The following is a 6,256-nucleotide window of genomic DNA, read 5'->3' on the forward strand; positions in this document are numbered from 1 at the left end:
TCAGCAGGACTCCTGACGTCTACCCACTCAGATGCCAGTAGCATCCCTTTCCCCAAGATGCAACAACCCCGAACGTCTCCAGATTGTCAAACATCCCCTTGGGGGTTGCAAAATCACCTTTGCTTGAGAAACACTGCTTTAGATAAAAATTCACCTTAGACTTGTTAAATTTTTTTGCAATTACCTGAAATCTACCTCAAAAGTCTAAATGATCCAGTTTCAACACCAGTATTTGAACCCCACTGAATGCAACAGAAAGCAAATCAAGGAGGCAATTAATTACATACTGCCTAACTTGCTGCTTCCTTGTAGTTCCAGTTGCATTTGGCTGTTGGCTTTCCTTCCTCTCCACTGTTTGAACTGTTGCTGTGCAGAGCAAAAACAGCTTCAGCTCCACCTCAGAGCTGGCCGCATTTCAGCAACGGCTGGGAGGACTCTCATGGGGCTTTCCAAGCTTAATTAGTTCATATTTGTCAAGTTCCTTAGGAAGCTCAGGCCAGGATGCTATGGGAAGTCCAAGTTACTGGGATTCTCGCCACACTCTTTAAAAGAACATTCCCACATAAAAAGGCTGGGGTAAGCCAGAAAAGAGCTCATAGGAGCGTGTGTGTGAATAGTGAAGGCGTCCTTGGGAAGTGCATTTGAGACCATAAAGAAAGAGAGTAATACTTTCCAACTTTCTGGCCCTCCTCCTATTCTCTAGAGCAGGAAATTATTTAAAGTATTTCCTGAACAGCTGAAGTATGTTAGAAACCTGCTAGCATTCTGTACATTATCTCCAGGAAATAGACCCCGAAGAATTTCTTTGCAACAAGAAACTATTTGGGCTCTGTTGCTCATTTCCACCTGAATGGGATGGATACTCTCATTCTGGGAACTGGAGATAGCAATCTTGTTAGATCATTTTGATGTCATACTCAGTGTCCGAAAGAACATTCCCTGAAAGAGAACACTCTTAGCGTGTGTGTGTGTGTGTGTGTGTGTGTGCGCGCGCGCGCACGCGCGCACGCGTGTGTGTGGAGACAGAGAGAAACTTTCTTTGCCAGGTAATTTAGCATCATCAGTAATAGCTCGCTAGTTATCTAGTTACCCCCACTTAATCTCCAGGGTGGGGTAAGAATGAGGTCAACCTCTTCTGTTTTAGGCAGAATTCTAGAATGTGCAACAAAAGGAAACTGATTAGTCCCATCCCACCTCCAGAGATTTGCTCTCTCCAAGGCTTGAGCCCATAAATCTCTCAGGGTGGGGGTCCACAGGCATCCTGCCCCCCAAGCCAAGTTTAAGCCTCCCGAGCAAATCGATGTTGGGATGTTGGTGAGGTCACGGGACAGAGAGCCATCTGGGAGCCAGCTGTGACTTTGGCTAGCAAATTCCCCCAGCCTCCTAGGAGAAGGGCAAGCATGATTACCACAGCAGAAATACCAGGGGGAAATGGCAGTCGTTACATCCAGAGCAAAGCACGAGGCCTAGAAAGAAAGCCAATTTCTGAAGAGAATGACAGATCTGATTATGCTGGTGAAGGCCAGGCAAGTTCCCTGCTTCCTTAAGAACAGTTAGGAACCATTCCCCCTGCGGCAGCCGTGCTCAGGATCCAACCCTGGGAAGTGTGTGATTTGCCTCTCGGAGACCTGGCAGCAGGATGGGGAGCCAAACAGTATTTTTGTTGCCGCCCGCCCTCTGGGGCCTCCAGAGAAGCCAAACTTGAGGCCAAAGAGAGAAATACAAACCCCTGCCATCTTCTCTTGCCAGGGACAAAGGCACCACATTCTTCGTGTGCTTCATCATGCTTTTGGAATGAATGTCCACCAAATGCCATCTTTTAGGGACAGCAGTTAAAACTCCCGTTCAACCTGAGCTCTTTAGTCAAATTACAGCTAAATTCTTGGCCTGAGGTCTTAAAGGACTGTGTGAAGCGGGCTCAGATGGTGACGTTAAAGAAAATAAAGCACGCCTCAAATGTGTAGAAAATAAATTGGAAAGATCTACACCTGAAGTTTCTAATATTTTGAAGGTGGCTACACCTTTAAGAACCTAATTTTCATCAGCGTATGAGCCCCTTTCTCAGAAAAGCTCATACTCACGTATCTAACAGTAAACTTTGCATACAATTTCAGGGGTTCATGGGCCCCTTAAGGTGTATCCTGGATCTCAGGTTATTCACATTAAAAATTTCTATCTCTACAATCTACTATGTATAAAACAAATAAGTTACAAGGATATATTGTAGAGCACAGGGAATATAGCCAATATCTTATAATAACTATAAATGGAGTATAATCTATAAAAATTTTGAATCACTATTGTACAATTAGTTGTACACCTGAAACTAATATTGTAAATCAACTGTACCTCAATTAAAAAAATCCAATACTGTTCATGTGTTTAAGTAAATGCCTTGTGGTTATATTTTTTCCTTGTATTTTTTTAAATAAAATTTAAAGTAACTTGAAAAAAAAGAATTCCTATCTATGAAAAAATATACAATCCAATGGTGGGACTTCAAGCTATTTTAATCTTTGTGGTGTTGTATTTTTTAAATTTTCCAAAACTAGCATAGTTTTGTAACTAGGACAAGTTATTTTACAAAGTTACCAAAAAGAAAGAAGTTTCATATTCACTAAGTTAATGTTGCCTTGGAATGACAGACATTGGCTGAAAAGATGGTCAAAAATGTAGTGGGGGGATACTCACTGGTCACCTAAAAGTTTGGTCCAAGTCAAAGAGTTTGAAAAGGTCCTCTCATTTCTTCGTGTTTTTCCACATTTCTCCTGTTGTCCAACAGTTTTGCTAAAAAATCATGTCTTTCGTAGCTACAATCAGAACAGCCTTCTGATACTTAGATACTTATATTATCCTTCAACTTTTCATTTTGAATGAATTCAAAGTTTTCTGATTCATCCAATCCTTCCTCAAGTTCCCTTGTTTTTGTGGCTAAGCTTCCAATATCTCTACCTGAACCTGTTTTCTAAACATTCAAACTTTTTCAGAGCAGAAAATACAGCTTTGTTTGGCTGTCTCACTGTGAAATGTTTGCTCACTTAAGGAACTTTATATCACTCTTAAGTAAAGGCCGATTTGTTGTCTATAGTGACACGTTTCTAAGCAAACCATTACCAAGTTGCCTTGGGTGGCTCAGATGGGGCTGTTCTCATGGCTGGTGAGACAATAGATAAGGAGGTGCCCCAAATAAACTGCTCAACAGAATTCAGAGAAAGGGGAATGGGGGCGGGGAACAGGAAGAGAACTCAGAGCTCTTGCAGGGTTTAGCTGCAAAGGCCATCCCGGAAAAAGCTGGTGAGCCTTGGGCCAGTTCCAGTTTGGAAAGCTCTGGCAAGCCTGTAACAAAACTAAAGGCTGACAGAACATCCAACGTTGGGATAGACTCCTACCATTGAGTATAGAAACAAGCCATGTAATGTCTCATGTTGATGTATATCTGTGACTGATAAGAGGGGGGAAAAAAAGGGAGAGTAATAACAAACTTAGTCTAGGAGATAAAATGTGCTAAAATAGAGGCCTGTGGAAGAACTGAAGGAAACCTTTGCTGTTAAAGGGTTGGGAATAGCTGTCCTATGACTATGATACTTAGCTAGGATATTAATACCATATAGTAATTAGTATCTGTACTTATATTTTACATCAGAGATTGTGCTACTTTAAAAGCCCAAAGGTCACTCACTCACTAAAATATAGTAGAGACAGATTTTGAACTCAGGCTGATCTGGCTCCTAATTACTAGTCCATTCCGTAGCACTACCTCTCCAAACTAGGACAGGGAAAGACATTTTTGATTGTGAAAAGCATGGGAGGAATGAACAAACTGATGAATTTAAGAGGGTTTGGTGACTACAACTCCTACACAGTGTTATGAAACTGTCCCAAATATTTAGGAGGAACTGGGCATTTGTGGACACCAGAATTATGCTTTCAAACTATGCCCAAAACATGCCATTTAACATACAAGTGTTCAAAATTAAATTGCTCTTCTGCCCTCAAAAAGCCCTACTTGATAGCTTGAGTGCTTTTTATCATCTTTATTAGCTGGGGTTAGGAAAGTTAAATCAGCGATGTTACTAAAACACTTTTCACGGACACTTTTCCTTGGGGCCGGGGAGCACCGCATGATTTGGCCAGGTTTTGTTCATCACAAATTAGGTCAACAGCCCAACCTCAAAAGAAAGAACCATTAATGACATATTTCAAGGGCTTTGCAAAATCAGCCAGCTGGGTCTTGGCAAGCTTCAGCAAGGGTGGAGGGAGGGAAGGAGTGCCCAGCTACACTTTCCTTAATGGCCTTCTGAACTTGGGGTCCTGTAGCTCACAAGGTTTCCAACTGCCCATACAAACAAAACTGAAGACTTTGCTTCCACTGCTATTTAGAATGGAAAGGAACCTGCCTGCCACTTTGGTGACCACAATTTTGGTTTTAATCGTTCTGGGAAGCTCAAAAAAATAAATAAATGAATAAACAAGAGCAATTTAAGAGGCCTAATGCTGAAGCAAAAATCCTATTTAATAATGAGGATTTACTGCAACAAGAAATTATCCAGAATTTCTTTTCAGTGATGCAGCCACAGAAAGGTTGAATAGAGGGACGGAAAAAAATCAAACATCAGTAAGAAAAGGAATGTTTATTTCCTACCTTAATCCTAAAAATAGTTAAGTTGCTTGATAGGATTTAAAGCCAAGATACAATGTAGCAACTTAAAGAATCAGGGGCTTCCCTCCTGGCACAGTGGTTAAGAATCCGCCTGCCAGTGAAGGACAATGGGTTCGAGCCCTGGTCTGGGAAGATCCCACATGCCGCAGAGCAACGAAGCCCGCGAGCCACAACTACTGCGCCTGCGTGCCACAATTACTGAAGCCCGCACACCTAGAGCCCGTGCTCCACAACAAGAGAAGCCACTGCGATGAGAAGCCCGTGCACCGCAACAAAGAGTAGCCCCCACTCGCCACAACTAAAGAAAGCCCGCGCGCAGCAAAGACCCAACACAGCCAAAAAAAAAAAAAAAAAAGAATCAATACTCCGGGAAATATTTAACACTGACGTTCAATCTTCTAATGATAATGTTAACTTTTTTTGTGGCTGCATGGCATGTGGGATCTTAACCCCCCAACCAGGGATCGAACCCACAGCCCCCTGCATTTGGAAGCACATAGTGTTAACCACTGGACCACCAGGGAAGTCCCGATAATGTTAACTTTTTAAAGATTTTTGCAACAAGCAAAATAAGTGTCTGCAGTTTTACTTTTATATTTCATTAAAATTTTGTGTTACCTTCCCACCCTTACTTACAACTAATATAAAAATCAAACAAGGCTTCCCTGGTGGCACAGCGGTTGAGAATCTGCCTGCTAATGCAGGGGACACGGGTTTGAGACCTGGTCTGGGAGGATCCCACATGCCGTGGAGCAACTAGACCCATGAGCCACAACTACTGAGCCTGCGCGTCTGGAGCCTGTGCTCCGCAATGAGAGGTCACGATAGTGAGAGGCCTGTGCACCGCGATGAAGAGTGGCCCCCGCTCGCCACAACTAGAGAAAGCCCTCGCACAGAAACGAAGACCCAACACAACAAAAATAAAAACATAAATTAATAAAACAAAGGACTAGTCTTTAAAAAACAAAAAATCAAAGTTATAGGCAAAGATAATTAAAATCTTAGATGAGATTTAAAACTAGCTTAAAAATGTAGTGCATTAATAAAAGCAATTTAGACATTATCATTTTATGAAAGAGGGAAAAGTTGGTGGCTGTAGAGTGTTTTATCACTTTTTAAAATCAAGCTGAATATAAAACCTCAAAAAATACCTAAGATTTTATCCAGTTCAGTAAGAACATACAAATGCCTCTCTGGATTTTAACTCCAAGGAAACTAGTATGTTAAGAATTTTATCTAAAATATGAAAATGTATTTTTAGAAATCAGCTGCCTCCCGTCCATTACTTCACCGAGTCATGCCTTTACGCTAACAAATCCAGGCCTTATACTCTTATCAAAGTGTGTATTACACTAGTCCATTTAAAGCCATAAAGCTCCACCTACCTTAAAGCAAAAGCCTAGGATGTCTAGGTTTACTTCCACATTTTCTCAAGTGAAAGACTTCTGGATGCAGCAACCAAGAAGGGACTTATGCTGGGGAAAGGGGAGGGAAGAAGGGGAGTGGAGCACGAGGTAGGCAGGGAAGGGAGGACAGGCTGCAGAGCTGCAGTCTGGTTACTTCTCTCCTCCTCCCCCTCCCACCCCACCCCTCCCC

Source organism: Lipotes vexillifer, unplaced genomic scaffold, assembly GCF_000442215.2.
Source record: "Lipotes vexillifer unplaced genomic scaffold, Lipotes_vexillifer_v1.1 scaffold299, whole genome shotgun sequence".
NCBI classification, from domain to species: Eukaryota; Metazoa; Chordata; class Mammalia; order Artiodactyla; family Lipotidae; genus Lipotes; species Lipotes vexillifer.